General features: G+C 37.8%; 1 protein-coding gene across 4 annotated transcripts in view; it reads right to left on the bottom strand.

The window, feature by feature from the left end:
* CNTN5 (contactin 5) overlaps window positions 1–16,979 on the bottom strand; it is a 1,679,852-nt gene that overhangs the window by 635,312 nt on the left and 1,027,561 nt on the right. The window lies entirely within an intron of this gene.

Genomic DNA, 16,979 nt, shown 5'->3' with positions numbered 1-16,979 from the left:
GTCGCTCAGGCATGTCCGACTCTTTGTGACCCCATGGACTGTAGCCCACCAGGCTCCTCCATCCATGGAATTTTCTAGGCAAGAGTACTGGAGTAGGTTGCCATTTTCTAATTCAGTTAACATTTTTAGTAACAATATTTTGAATTCTTATTTATCTTTATTTATCTTATCAATCTTATTGATAACTTATTTCTGTTTATTTGTTTTTCAGGAGTATTCTCTTTTTCTTTCCATTAAGAATAGTTCCTCTGACTTTTTATTTTACTTAATATTCTCTGGCTCCATGAATTTAAATGAAACAATTGCCTATCACAATCTTACAGTGATATGTTTTTATGTGAGAACCTCCCTATGCAAACTGGGTGTATCTAATGCCTTTGGTAAGAGTGCTGATGTGAAGTAGATGCCAGTCACATCTTTCCTCAGGGTGTGCTGGTAGGTATCACCTTGGTAGGAATGGGACTGGATATGGAGGAGCTAAAGCTGGCACTGAGTATGAGGTAGGATTTCCTCATACCTCAGTGTCAAGCATAGGATATGACCCCAAGTTGCTGGAACAAAAGCCCTGAGGACTGGGTTCAAAGTGGCTCTATTCTCTTTAAGTGTATATTTTTTCTCTCCCCAAACCAGGTTCTTTGCCCCAGAAGAAGGGGGAAGCTGAAGCAAGTGAGACTCAAGTGCAAGCAGAGCATCAAGTGCTGCCTGTGTAGGTGGTTGCGGCTCTGATCAGGGGCAGCCTTGGGTGTGAGCTCCATTTGTTTCTCACAGCTGATCACTGTCCCCTCCTCTGCTGCCTTCATTACCGTCTCACTGTTGTGGAGTCATTTCACAGGAGTGGCAGGACCCACATGGACTCTAAGCACATGATGGGGGATTAGCTTTGGTGGAGCAGTCACTGTCAGGATCTAGGAAGCTTTGGGGACATGGCTTGAGGAATGCCTTCTAGGTTTGGACCACCCTCCCTGGGCTGTGCCCCAGGACTAGGTAGCTTCTGCATCCCCTCGTGGTGCCCTTCCTCCAGGCTGGCCTGCTCCAGATCCAGAGCTGTGCTGTGCCATGGAGAGAGTGAGGTCAGAGCATTTACTTGACTTGGACTGTGGCATGTACCATACAGTGGCTGGCTGTGGGAAACCTGCAGCCACAACAGCAGATCTCTCTCTGCCCTCTGCCTTGTGGCTATTTAGCATGTATATACCCCTCATAACGGAGAAGGCAATGGCACCCCACTCCAGTACCTTTGCCTGGAAAATCCCATGGACAGAGGAGCCTGGTAGGCTGCAGTCCATGGGATTGCTAGGAGTCGGACACGACTGAGCGACTTTGCTTTCACTTTTCACTTTCATGCATTGGAGAAGGCAATGGCAACCCACTCCAGTGTTCTTGCCTGGAGAATCCCAGGGACGGGGGAGCCTGGTGGGCTGCTGTCTATGGGGTCGGACAGAGTCGGACATGACTGAAGTGTCTTAGCAGCAGCAGCAGCAGCGGCAGCAGCAGGAGCAGACCCCTCATAAGCGTACTGCAAGCTTTTCCAGACCTTCTATCTGATCCAAACATATTCCATCCAGCCAAGGAGGCTTGTCTACTCTGTGTGGAACTCCAACAATGGGACACCCTGTCTGTGGCTTCAGTCACTCACTCCCCAGGGCAGGTATCTACTCCTAAAATCTTCTTTGTTCTCTGAGTTCCTTTCCTGTGGGCACAGGTTTTGACTCAATTGCTTTTCTTCCCTTCCTACTCAATTGCATGTGTATCTTCTTAAATTCTTACTTGTACAGGAGTCTTGCCAGTTTCCAGTTCATTTTCAGTGAAGATTGTTCCACATATAGATCTATTCCTTTATGTGTATCTGTTGGAGAAGTTGAGCTACATGTATTCTTACTCCACCATCTTTTCTTCCCTCCTAAGACTTCATTTTTCTGGAAGATTTCTTCATTTGTTTCATCCTCTTCATACCATTTAGGAATACATTGGCTTTTTTTTAAAATGTCTGCTTCATCATCTCTGTAAGAAGTTTTTTTATAAAGTAAAATTTTTGATGTAGGTCATTTTTAAAGACTTTATCGAATTTGTTGCAATATTGCTGCCATTGTTTTTTTTATGTTTTGGTATTTTTGCCACGAGGCATGTGGGATCTCAACTCCCTAACCAGGAATCAATCTCATGCCCCCTGCACTGGAAGGCAAATTCTTAACCACTGGACCACTGCAGAAACCCCCTGTAACAAGTTTGTATTTTTATCATTTTCCTATTTCTTTGACTTTTCAAATTTGTTTGCTATGCTCCTATCTTTTCAGTTGCTTCTATATTACCAATAATGATGCTTTCAATTCTTTAATGGTTTTATTTGTCCTTTTCATTTGTTTCCTGCACTCTAAGAATTGCTTCTTATAAGTTTCTGTTATCTTGTCATATGTACTTTGACTCTACTTATGTGTTCTTTAAACTGTTCATACAATGTCAGTTGCTTCCTTGGAGGAAGACAGTTGTTGAAAAAGTTGAAAAGAGATTTTGTTCAGGTTATGGAGGAGTCCACATATGACAAACTGAAATCTCTGGCCTGGTCAACAAACAAAAAGAAACTGAGTTCTATTAACAACTACATGAGTGTGGTTTGAAGTGGAACTTCATCGGTCAATCCTTCAAAGGTGAATGCAGCTGCAATCAACAGCTTGACTGACATCTAATCTTATGAGAGAGCTTAAGCCAGAACTACCCACCTGAACTATAGCTAGATTCCAGACCCACAGTCTCTGTGAGAAAATGAATGATTATTGTTTCAATTTGCTAAAATTTGAGATAATTTTTACATAATAATAGATGGCAACCCACTCCAGTGTTCTTGCCTGGAGAATCCCATGGACAGAGAAGCCTGGTAGGCTGCAGTCCATGGGGTCTCACAGAGTCGGACACGACTGAAGCGACTTGGCAGCAGCAACAAGCTATTTTCATCTCTCCATATTACTGATAGAAAAATGTGTTTAAGACAAGCCATAGCTGTGAAAGCTATAAACTTCCCAGAAAAATAAAGAATAAAAATACCATTTGCAAGTAATCATACTTCAGAGAATGAAAATTCTTGATTTAAGTATTATTGAGCCTCGATGGACATGAGTTTGAGTGAACTCCAGGAGTTAGTGATGGACAGGGAGGCCTGACGTGCTGCGATTCATGGGGTCGCAGAGTCGGACATGACCGAGTGAATGAACTGAAAGTTTTAGAATTAGAGGGATAATCTTTCCATTCTAATAATCCCTTGGAATTTATCCAATCATATAACTTCATCACTTTTAGTAATGTATGAAGACTTAACCAATTACTGTTTTGTTGTTGTGTGTTAGTCACTCAGTCATGTCTGACTCTATGAGACACCATGGAATGTAGCCTCCCAGGCCCTTCTGTTCATAGAATACTCTGGGCAAGAATACTGGTGTGGGTAGCCACTCCCTTTTCAGGGGATCTTTGTGACCCAGGGATCAAATCTGGGTCTCCTGCATTGCAGGCATATTCTTTTACCATCTGGGCCAATTGTTAGGATTCTCAAAAGTGAAGTGTGTCTTGAAATAAGAAACATGTTTGTGTCCTAGATGATGACATCTTTTGATTCAATTCTGTTCTAAAATACAGTTTACTTAAGATTTTACTATAATTGAATTGATTAGCACATCAATAACACTTAATTTACAGAAATTACCATTAAGATTAAAATATGAAGACTCTACTAAGAATATCTTCTGCTCCCCTGATAGAATGTTATGTAAAATAAAAATTTAAACAAAATATTTTTAACTTTAAATTTTAATTCATTAAAAACCAAATTTGTTTTAATATAATCAATAAACTGAACCATTTTAATAATAATGAATTAATAAATGAAGAACAATATTTTAAGTGTCTACTTATACTCAATGTCAAAATGATCATCTACAGTGAACTTTTATGTCACCATTAACACATAATTATGTTTGATAGATTTTGCCTATTCATGTGTGACAGGAATTGGCTAGATGCTCATTAATCCCATTTATTCTTCCTAAGAATATTGGAATACTTTATTTAACCTTTCTTATGATAGTACTGGGACTCCAATGTGACTTGTTTCTGGACTGAAATAATATATGTGGAATCCATCCATTTTTCACCTGTCAATTAGCTAAAGGTAAAGGAGCCAACTCATTGGAAAAGACCCTAATGCTGCAAAAGATTGATGGAAGGAGGAGAAGGGGATGCCAGAGGATGAGATGGTTGGATGACATCACCGAATTGATAGACATGAGTTTGAGCAAGCTCCAGGAGTTGGTGAAAGACAGGGAAGCTTGGAGTGCTGCAGTCGATGGGGTCACAAAGAGTCAGACATGACTGAGCAACTGAATAAAAAGAACAAAAAAGCAGCAGGCACCAGTGCGGTCCCAATAGATATCACAGATGTAACATGGTTCCCAAACTCTCCACGTATTGAACAATCAAGTGGAACAGGATGTGACTAGAAAAGAAACATATATTGTGTCAAGTTATTTGTTATAGCATCCAGAATTACCTTGTCTTGATTGATATTATATTTAAAAGCAAAATAACTTTAAAGCTTCACAGTTTGATTACGAAGCAGTGGTCACTGAAGCATATATCACTAGATTATAGAACCTTACTTATATTCTCCTTTCCTAGTTCAGGCCTTTGAACTACTATTTAGTTAAGTATATTCCCAGGCCAACGGCCTATGAAAGGAGATATTCAATCATTCAGCCTTGTATCTAGCTGAGCCAGTTTTAGTGCTCCAGTTTTTATAACTGGCTTTCTACCTAATCCTTGAGCCCCAGTCCTTCTTAACATGACCAAATTCTGAAAATGGGTTTTAACCCCATGTCTCTATTTATAAATCCTATTTTGATAACCTTTCTAGCTGGTCCAGGGTCATTATTTAGACATTTATATTATATGTATGTTATGGTTTTTATTTCGTATTTTCACATGGTTGACTTTCATTGTACAGTCACGTAGTCAAATCTGACTCCATTTTTGAATTTGACTGATGATGACTTACAAGCCACACCAGTCACTTTCTTCCTTTTGCCTCACCTCAGGGAAAGATGACACTCATCCCTCCCTTGACTCAAGTAAGAGAATTCATAACATGCAAACTACATCGGAACTCTCACCCCAGTCCCACACCCCAGCCACGACAAAATTAGTGCCACTCATTCCCTCCCATTCCATTCTCAAGCCATTTTCAGACCAACCTATCCTGCTCTTGCCAGAAAGCTTCATGATGTGAATAATATATCCTTTCATACCTTTTGGTGTATGTGTAGCATTATTAGTCTCGGCATTTGAACTGATTTTGTGCTATGAATTGTTGATCTTGTCCTCTGTAGGGCAATCACAGGGCAGGTTAAGGATCAGCCCACCTAGGTAGGTGACAGTTTTTGAGGGAGGTATATATTCCTCCGAAGAGGTTTGCATCCATGGAAGTAATAGGTCATCATGACAGTTAACTACAATGTTAAGGTTTACATGTGAGAAAAGTAACTCCTGAGTTGCTCTAGATAGCTTTTTCTTAGGATTATATCATCCAAATTTGGGGGGCAAGATGGCCTTACTTTTGACTGGAAGCCAGGGGCTAGGTTTGGAAGCAATTATGTAGACTAGCATAAATTCCAAATGTTTGCATTACACTTATAAATCATTCCTCTTTCTCCTTTTCTCTTTTATTATTCCTAGATTGTAGTAACACTCCATCCTTTCAGGTCTCATCATGTCCAAAAAGCAGTATAGAATTTATGGAAAAAGTGCTGCGCATCCATCTTTAGGCTGCTGCTGCTGCTACTGCTAAGTGACTTCAGTCGTGTCCGACTCGGTGTGACCCCATAGACGGCAGCCCACCAGGCTCCCCTGTCCCTGGGAGTCTCCAGGCAAGAACATTGGAGTGGGTTGCCATTTCCTTCTCCAATGCATGAAAGTGAAAAGTCAAAGTGAAGTTGCTCAGTTGTGTCTGACCCTAAGCGACCCCATGGACTACAGCCTTCCAGGCTAGTGTTTTATAATTTTCCTCTTATTATTGATAAAATAAAGGGTATTCTAACCTACCTATATATTTTTTAGTCTAATGAAAGGGAAAATATAAAATAAGTAACATTATAAAATAATATTAAATTCAATATGTAAATTCTCAAGAACAATTATAATAGAAGACATAAAGAAGTAAAGCTTGCTTTCATTGATAAAACCCCTTGAATGTAGCAGCTACAAATGTAAACTGATCTAAGTGTAATTTAATCACATGTTACCAGTGTTATTGGTGTTAGGTGGTGTGATTTTCTAAATGGTCAACAAATTCTGTTATTATTGACAAAACTAAATATAATCTTGCTGTAATTTACATATTTTTCACTGACACATCCATTATATATCAAAATACCTTGTGTATAATATAATACAGAGAGATTCTTGCTACAGAAAATTTTAGAGAATTTTCACTCCACTTAAAAGTCCTATACTTTATAATTATATGTCATTTAGCACTCCCAGTCTCAACTCTCTGAAGTAGCATACTTGAATCAAAACTAAGACAATCAAAACTACTCCACAAATTTTAAAAACACCTCTAAAGTAGAAGTATCACCACTTCTTAGAATCAAATTAGAACAATAAACCAGATCCTAAAGTTAGCATGGTATTGACAGTAGTCTTTAGACAGAGATGCCTAAATAGGAGGATGAAGCTTTACTGTGAAATGTGACCCTGATGTCCACATGCCCTTCTCTTAGTGAAGCTTCTTGAAGTACTGGTATATCATTTTGTTTATGGAGACATTGGTTTCCCTTGTAGAGTCATGTCAGGATCAAGCTGACGTCTCATCCACTCTAATCCTCTTTGAAATTTCTACCACTTATTGATAGACTATCCAGATACTAACTTTTTTCCTGCCAGAAAGCTTTTAAGTATCACCTTATATGAGACTTTTATAACCAGGTTCCCTAGGGAAGCCTTGCTTCTTGGTTGGGCCATGTGTTTTCAATTGTTTCCTGAGTCTTCCAAGCATTACCACTGTGGCTTCCCTAGTAGCTCAGATGGTAAAGTGTCTGCTTACAATGCGGGAGACCTGGGTTCGATCCCTGGGTTGGGAAGATCCCCTGGAGAAGGGAATGGCAACTCACTCCAGTATTCATGCCTCGAAAATCCCATGGACCAAGGAGCCTTGTGGACTACAGTCCATGGGATCACAAAGAGCCGGACAGAACTGAGTGACTTCACTTCTAGATTATAAACTTGTCTTTCAGACTTATATCCTCTTTTAAACAACTACTTATGATTCCACTTTTCTCAAGTTAGTCGCACAGTTGTGTCTGACTCTTTGTGATCCCATGAACTGCAGCCCACCAGGCTCTTCTGTCCTTGCTATTCTCCAGGCAAGAGTACTGGAGTGGGTTGCCATTTCCTTCTCCAATTTTTCTCAAAGGTTAAGCCTAATGCCAGAGCCAATGTTCTCCACCTACTGTTTCTTTCTTTCCTTTTTTTTTTTTTTTTTTAGATTGGTCACTCAGTGGTGTCTAATTCTTTTCTACCCCATGGACTATAGCCCACCAGGCTCCTCTGTTGATGGAATTCCCCAGGCAAAAATGTTGGAGTGGGTAGCCATTCTCTTCTCCAGCAGATCTTCCAAACCCAGGGATCAACTCAATTCTCTTGCATTACAGGCAAATTTTTTACAATCTGAGCCACCAGGGAAGCCCCCATCTACTGGTTACCTCTAATTAATGACTTTGTCTAGCTTATTTATGTAATGTGAACTAAGCATATCAGTGTTACAATCTAAGAAGAAATATCAAAATATCATGTCCAATACAATTAAAACAATTTCAATTTTAATGATCATTAATCTATTTCATGTGATAATTTCCAAAAATTTTGAAATGTTTGGTTAAAATTGCATTTTATGATGACACTCACAGTTAGAATGTGAAAAAAAAAAAACTTTTCACACTATATGAGAATATAAGATAAATTCTTAAAGATAATATCCAAACCTTTCTTTAAGGTGCCTTTTAACATTTAAATTGTTTCTTTATAAAAGTTAAACAAGTGTGAACTGTCATTATAAAACTTTCAAGGATTTCTAAGAATTGAAGAACATGATTTATTAAAAAGCATTGTGATGAATGTTTCATGGGTAGTAGTATTATGTTATGCACATACTATAAATTGAGTCTAATAGATTTTTTCATCGCTTTTAATGTACCTATAAAAGAGAGGTCAGATGATTCAGAGATGCTATCACATGAGAATAATTGAAGTGAACTGATCCCATATAACATTCAGAAGATGTCAAATCACTAGCTACTTGTCAACAGATGGAAGACATTGTTTTTCCCTCCTTTTCATTTGCAATTCTAAAAAAAAACATCATTTAGTTTTACAATTTTCAGGTAAACATTCTGTCATGGTTTAGAAATTAAATCTGAAGTCATATTTCAAATTTCTCAAGTAGATGCATCCTTAATTAAACAATATTTGTTAGTCTCTTACTAAGCTTGCCCTGCTCTAAGTTCTGAAAGAGAAAAAAGAGGAGTATACAAGATGGCCTTTCTCAAGTGACATGTAATTAAGTTGGAGAGAAAAGCATAGTAACAGAAAATAATAAAAATAACTCAAAAATTAAGAATACAATAAAACAATAAAATCAAAGTCTCAAAGAATAGTCATGAAATCATAAGGCTTATATACACTATATTACGTAAAATAGTTAGTGGGAAGCTGCTGTATAAAGCAGAGCTCAACTCTGCGCTAGGGCTGGATGGAGTGGAGTGGGAGGGAGAATCAAGAGGGAGGGGATGTATGTATACTTATGGCTGATTTGAAAGCAACACCACATTGTAATGTAAATTATCCTTCAACTAAAAAAAAGAAAAAAAAAAGATAGTCTTAAACTGAGAGAAAATGGAGTGATCTGATTTACTGAGGAGTATATCATCCAAGTGAAATACCCTTTTCCTTGCCCAGAAGGAATTATTATTCTCATAAAAGATCATTTAAATATTTTATTTGATCTCCAAGACAATATACCAGCAAAGTGTATTTTGAGGAAACAACAGGAAATTGTCAACACAGAGATCACTGAGTCATGATGCCATTGCCCATGTTCCAAACCTAATCTGGAAACAAGTCACATCAACAGTGAAATTCAGCCAAAGGTACTGAGGATATGAGGCAACAAATTTGGTAGGTTTCAGGAATCTCCAAGATGTCAGAAGCCAATGGTAGCAACTCCAAAAACTGGATAGACTCAGAGGGGTACATAAATTGTAGGTTGCCCTTATCATTGAGGGAATTAAAAAGATCCAAAATTATATACTTAAATGTAACAAAATAATAATAATAATAATTTGCTTCAACTAAAGAGGACAGAGAAAAAGCTGACTTAAAACTCAACATTCAAAAAACTAACATAATGGCATTCAGTCCCATCACTTCATGGCAAATAGAAGGGGAAAAAAATGGAAGCAGTGACAGATTTTATTTTCTTGGACTTCAAAATCACTGTGAATGGTGATGCAGCCATGAAATGCAAGGGCACTTGTTCTTTGGAAAGAAAGCTATGACAAACCTAGACGGTGTATTAAAAAGCAGAGCCAACACAGTCCTATGTAGTCAAAGTTATGCTTTTGAAAGTAATCATGTATGAATGTGAGAGCTAGGCCATAAAGAAGGCTGAGCACCGAAGGATTGATGCTTTTGAATTGTGGTGCTAGAGAAGATTCTTGAGAGTCCCTTAGACCACAGGTATTAATCCTAAAGGCAATTAACCTGGAATATTCATTGGAAGGATTGATGCTGAAGCTGAAGCTCCAATATTTTGGCCACCTGATGCAAAGAGCTGATTCATTGATAAAGACCCTGATGCTGGGAAAGATTGAAGGCAAAAGGAGAAGGGGGTGACAGAGTATGAGAGTATTGGATAACATCACCGACTCAACGGACACGAGTTTGAGCAAACTTTGGGAAATAGTAAAGGACAGGGAAGCTAGGTGTGCTGTAGTCCATGGAGTCACAAAAAGTGGAACACAACTTAGTGACTAAACAGTGACAACTTTTAAGATCCACAATTTTTTTCCCATGAGGTTACATTTGTATTCTCTGAATCCCATAAATGGGCTTCGCCAGTAAAAACCTAAACATTGTAGTCAGAATCACTCCTAATACAGACTATCCTTCTGCCAGCAAGAAAATATCTTATCTATCAGATCACATATAGAAGAATAAAATGCGCCCTACACTTAGTTATGTTTACTCCCACTAAAACCACAACAATAACAAAAAAGAGATGAAATCAAAGACCAATTTACTGGTTGTTCTTTTATAATGGCAGTAACAGGTATAATATCCACCGTGATTAATAGTCCTTGTCTACATTGGAAAATCCAAAACAAGAACATGTTTTGCAGATATTGAGGTGCTGATTCATAAAGGCTTTTGATTAACCTATACTACCATAAGCATTTCTAATTTAAACAGTCAATTTTTAAAATCAATTAAATGATATTCCTTGCATTCAAACAACTACTTTAGAATAACTATTTACAACTCAGTTTTTAAAAACTTGATAATGCCCTTTGGTCTATGGAACGTTTCACTGGAATAATTTGAAGTGATCACTATAATTATCCAAAATAATAGTATCAGGTTGAAACAGAAAGAACAATTAGAGGACTCCTCTGATTGCTCAGCTCAAATGAACAACATTCTCTCTTTCAGGCACTCTCAGTTTCTCTTCTCCCCTTCTTGAGTCTAGCTCAAATTTCATTTATTTCCCTGTCTCTACTTCCTCACCTCATCAAAAGTCAGTGACTCACTGTGATATTTTTACTGTAGCCATCTTGTTTGCCTTCTCTTGCTCTGACCTGCTCCTGCTGTGGGAAATCAGCTACCACGCTGTGAGCTTCCTTATGGAAACCCCCTCTGAGAATGGCCTTTGGCCAACAGCTGATGAGCAGTTTTAGACACTTGCTCCAAAAACCCTGAGCAATTGAATCTTGCGAACGATTTGTGAGGTAAGTGAGCTAACAAGTGGCCCTGTACCTATCTGAGCCTTGAGATGAGGCTGACGTCCTACCTTGTGAAAGGCACAGAGCCAGAGGACAAGTCAAACCACATCTGGTTTCATGATAAACAGAGACTTTGAGATAATAAACATAAAACTTTATTTTGTTGATGTCTTCACCATCCTTCTATATTTTCTACAGGGCATTCGTCTCCACAATATTGTGATTTTAAGGGTTTTTTTTTTTAACATAAGTTTCATGTATTTTATTTTCCTGTGTTACCTTGTGATTATCTCAACAGGTTAGTACTCTTTTTAGGCAGCCAATCCCAAAATCAGTCAAGATTTGTTTACTCAGGTCCTGACTAAGCTTTCTTCTTTGGAACAGAAGTCAGATGCAAGTCAGAGTCTTTTATAACTCAGTGTTGGAAGAAATTTAGTCATAATCTATTCTCCAGAAGGTTACTAGCTTCATCCCGCAGTGGAAGAAAAGGGGTCATATTATAAATACCAGCAAGTAGGAATCACTGTGATCAATTTTATAGTCTACTTACTACAGGTCATCATATATTAAAAATTTCCATATGATAGTTGGAAAAACATGAACAAACTTTTTGGCCAGCTCAATATATTTCTTTGATTCTTACTTTTTTACATAAGTGACATTGTATGTGATATTCTGCAAATTTCTATGTTCACTAGATGTTATATTTTGAAATATATCTATTTTGTTGTATAAAGATGTTTGTCTCTAACAGTTTTAATTTTTCAATGAATGAAAAACACCATTTATGTATTATTCATTTCCCTTCTGATGGACATGTGGGTTGTTTCCAATTTTTTGTTTTTAAACTTATATTGCAGTGAGCATACTTTTATATTTTCTTGTGCATGTGTGGGAGGGTTACTCCAGGTGGTATATACCAAAGTGGAATTGCTTTCCGAAATTGCTCTGCAAACTACACTTTTATGTTGCTCAGAAAAATCTTAACCCTATCTGGGGTACTTCTGGGCTTCACTTGAGCAGGAATGGAATGACATTCTATTCAGGCTCTGTTAGTTTTCTTGTTTTTCACAAAAGCATGTCAACACCAGTTTTACTCTCTATTAAGGTTAAAGGGAATTACCTGACAAAAGCCATATGTCAGGCTGTTATCAGGGAGAACAAACTTAAAGTCACATCTAGCCAAGATCTTTCAAACGCTCAAGATGAGAAAACAGTTATGGAAGATTACTTGGAAAATACTCAGTCTATCCATTCTTTCTGATTCTTTAAATATAGATCAAACAAGAGCAACAGAAGACAAATTATATCAAACTAGTTTGCAGCCTAGAGCCTTGCTACTCTGAGCATGGTCCACAGACCAGCTGCATAAGCATCACCTGGAAGGTTTTGACAAATGCAGCTTATACGGCCCTCACTCCCGATCTATTGAAAGGGGGTGTATTTTAACAAGGCTCTCAAGTGATTGTATGCACATTAAAGATTAAAAGAGCACAATGTTAGATAATTACTTCCCATTTTGCTATTGATAATTGAATTTCATCTATCTTTATTGGAGCAGATGAAACTCATTGTTATGTACACATCAAGAATATTGTCTGGGTCACTAACCGTTACATCAAACAGTAAGCTGTTAATGAGGGCCCTTCAGAAAATTTGTCTAATCTTAGTGTCAGAAATAGCTGCATTTCTACTATCTATTTCATTTTAGTCCTTAAACCAGTGGGAAATATATAGCTGACCAAAGTTTCTTTTTCTTTAACTAATTACCCCAAATGGGACTAACCTATGACAGATTTATAGACATTTACAGTAGATACTCTGAATTAGTTTCAAACCCAGCTCCATTTTATGTCCTGAAGTTTCATGTTTTCCTTACTTTCATGTGTTTTAATTCATATTTTCTAGCTGTATTTTATATATCACTGCAAGCCACATTGAAGTATATTTGGAATAAAAGAATAAAGGAACAGACACAAGAGTATCCCACAGTGATCAGTCAATACATTCTATCTTGGTATCATCCCATAAAATAAACAATGTTGCCTAAATAATACAAATTCCAACACATCTCTATCTGAGAAGTATGACATTAAAGTAATGGATTTTTTAAATAATTCATTTTAGAGCAGTTTTAGGTTTACAGCAAAATTAAGAGGAAGGTTTTCTCCTATATCATCCTCAAACATGCGTACTCTCTCCCATTATCAACATCACTCACCAGAATGCTACATTTTTACCAAAGATGAACCTACATTTACACATAATAATCAGTGGAAGTTGTAGTTTATGTTAGGGTTCACTCTTGGTGTTGTACATTCTATAGATTTGGACAAACGTATAAGAACATATATTCATCACTATGATAACATTCAGAGTATTTTCACTGCCCTAAAAATCTTCTATATTCTGCTTATCCATCTCTCCCATGTGATGAGTATGTTTAGTTTTACAAGAAACTGCCAAACTCTCTTCCAGAGACTGTACGTTTTTCTAGTCCCATTAGCAAGATGCATGTATTCCTGTTGCTCCAAATCCTCAACAGTATTTGGTGTTTTCCGTGTTCTGGATTCCAGCCATTCTAATAAGTGTGTAATGGTATCTCATTGTTGTTTTGATTTTCATTTCCTTGATGATATAGGATGTGGTGTAGTTTTTCATATAATTATTTTCCATCTGCATATCTTCATTGATGACAAGTCTGCTAAGGTCTTTTTGGCCATTTTAACTCATGTTGTTGAGTTCTTATGTTGATTTTTAAAAGTACTTTGTGCATTTTGAATAACAGTAATTTATCAGGTGTGCCTTTTGCAAGTATTTTCATGTAAGCTGTGCCTTATTTCCTAATCCTATTGATTTTCTCTCACAGACATATTATGAAAGCTTAAAGCTTATAAGTACACTGAAAAATAAAACATTTTAAGGAAATAACACCACGCTTAAGTTCAATTTAAATGACAACACTATAAAATGACAGTCTACATGGTAACAGCTGGCATAATCATAAGGCATGAGTCTGTTTACCTGGGCTTAATATCACAACCTAGTTTGACATTCCTAGGATTCATCCAAGTAGTTTAGTTCTTGCAAGGTGTTTCTCAGAATGTTTAGCCCTTTATCAGTCATAATTGAAATATAGCCCAAAGTATATTAGACTTAAAATTATATTGGTTACTTATTAGAAATGTGACCTTGTCAAAGATGCTTATATGTCTTCTGAGTTTCCACTTACAAGGAAGATGGTAATAACATCTATTTCATATATTTGTTGAGAGTATTACTGATATAAGCTATGCAAAAGAATCTGGTAGAGAAGCTAGTAATAATCAAATACTAGTGCTTCCCTCTGTTAACTAACCTTGTAATGTGTTGTTGGTATACCCAAAAATAACAAAGAGAACATTTAGAAAATGTTGTTCAAACCATAATATTAATAGCTGCATAGTCATCCTTTATCTAACTCTCTTGTGTTGGACATTTAAATTATTTCTTATATTCTACTCATAAATAATGCTGTGTATACTTGTATCTTATATATATATCTGTGTATACTTATATCTGTGCATACTTATATATTGAGCAATGCCAAAGAATGCTCAAACTACCACACAATGGCACTCATCTCACATGCTAGTAAAGTAATGCTGAAAATTCTCCAAGCCAGGCTTCAGCAATATGTGAACCGTGAACTTCCTGATGTTCAAGCTGGTTTTAGAAAAGGCAGAGGAACCAGAGATCAAATTGCCAACATCCACTGGATCGTGGAAAAAGCAACAGAATTCCAGAAAAACATCTATTTCTGCTTTATTGACTATATCAAAGCCTTTGACTGTGTGGATCACAATAAACTGTGGAAAATTCTTCAAGAGATGGGAATACAAGACGACCTGATCTGCCTCTTGAGAAATTTGTATGCAAGTCAGGAAGCAACAGTTAGAACTGGACATGGAAAAACAGACTGGTTCCAAATAGGAAAAGGAGTACGTCAAACTGTTTATTGTCACCCTGTTTATTTAACTTATATGCAGAGTACATCATGAGAAACGCTGGACTGGAAGAAACACAAGCTGGAATCAAGATTGCTGGGAGAAATATCAATAACCTCCGATATGCAGATGACAACACCCTTATGGCAGAAAGTGAAGAGGAAGTCAAAAGCCTCTTGATGAAAGTGAAAGTGGAGAGTGAAAAAGTTGGCTTAAAGCTCAACATTCAGAAAACAAAGATCATGGCATCCGGTCCCACCACTTCATGGGAAATAGATGGGGAAACAGTGGAAACAGTGTCAGACTTTATTTTTCTGGGCTCCAAAATCACTGCAGATGGTGACTGCAGCCATGAAATTAAAAGACGCTTACTCCTTGGAAGGAAAGTTATGACCAACCTAGACAGCATATTCAAAAGCAGAGGTATTACTTTGCCACCAAAGGTTCATCTAGTCAAGGCTATGGTTTTTCCTGTGGTCATGTATGGATGTGAGAGTTGGACTGTGAAGAAGGCTGAGCACCGAAGAATTGATGTTTTTGAACTGTGGTGTTGGAGAAGACTCTTGAGAGTCCCTTGGACTGCAAGGAGATCCAACCAGTCCATTCTGAAGGAGATCAGCCCTGGGATTTCTTTGGAAGAAATGATGCTAAAGCTGAAACTCCAGTACTTTGGCCACCTCATGCGAAGAGTTGACTCATTGGAAGAGACTCTGATGCTGGGAGGGATTGGGGGTAGGAGGAGAAGGGGAAGACAGAGGATGACATGGCTGGATGGCATCACTGACTTGATGGACATGAGTCTGAGTGAACTCCAGGAGTTGGTGATGCACAGGGAGGCCTGGCGTGCTGCGATTCATGGGGTCACAAAGAGTCAGACACGACTGAGTGACTGATCTGATCTGATCTGATACTTATATCTCTGTGTACATGGTTTATTACTTCCTCATGTGAAGCACATTTCTAGAAATAAAATACGAGACAGAAAGATAGGACTGTATTGATGCTTTTGATATTCATTGTCAGATTGTCCTTTCAAATGTTGTATTTTTGCTTTTAGTATATAAATGTGTTTATATAATATAAATATATAATATTTATATATATATTACAATATAATATAAATATATTCCAGTAGTCATGTGTATGGATGTGAGAGTTGGACTATAAAGAAAGCTGAGCACTGAAGTATTGATGCTTTTTAACTGTAGTCTTGCAAAAGACTCTCCAGAGTCCTTGCACTGCAAGGAAATCAGACCACTCCTAAAGGAAATCAGTCCTGAATATTCATTGGAAGGACTGATGCTGAAGCTGAAGGTCCAATACTTTGGCCACCTGATGTGAAGGACTGACTCATTTGAAAAGACCAGGATGCTGGGAAAATTGAAGGCTGGAGGAGAAGGGGATGACAGATGATGAGATGGTTGGATGGCATCACCGACTCCATGGACATGAGTTTGAGTAAACTCCAGGAGTTGGTGATGGACAGCGAAGCCTGGCGTGCGGTAGTCCATGGGGTCACAAAGAGTTGGACACAACTGAGTGACTGTACTGAAACTAATCCTAAATCAGAAATAGAAACAAGTATAATTAAATATATGGGGGAAAAAACTGAAAGATTCATGGAACATAGCTCTAAGTTGTGACCAAGCTGACTTTGGGCTTCCCTGGTGGCTCAGATAGTAAAGAAAATACCTGTATTGCAGGAGACCTGGAGAAGGGAATGGCTACTTTAGTATTCCTGTCTGGAGAATTCCGTGGGTAGAGAAGCCTGGTGGGCTACAGTCCAGGGGATCCCAAAGACTTGGACATGACTGAGCGACTAACACTTTCACTAACAAGATATTAACATTTTCCTCAGCTTCACTAAACCTTTGACTGGTTTCCTTTTGACTATGGTCCCCTAACCTCCATTTTCTTAGAGAATTTACTTCAGAAATTCCGCAATTATAAATTCTTT

Source organism: Bos indicus x Bos taurus, chromosome 15 (assembly GCF_003369695.1).
Source record: "Bos indicus x Bos taurus breed Angus x Brahman F1 hybrid chromosome 15, Bos_hybrid_MaternalHap_v2.0, whole genome shotgun sequence".
Classification (NCBI taxonomy): Eukaryota; Metazoa; Chordata; class Mammalia; order Artiodactyla; family Bovidae; genus Bos; species Bos indicus x Bos taurus.
Note: the sequence above shows the minus strand (reverse complement) of the source record. Positions and strands in the feature narration are given on the sequence as shown.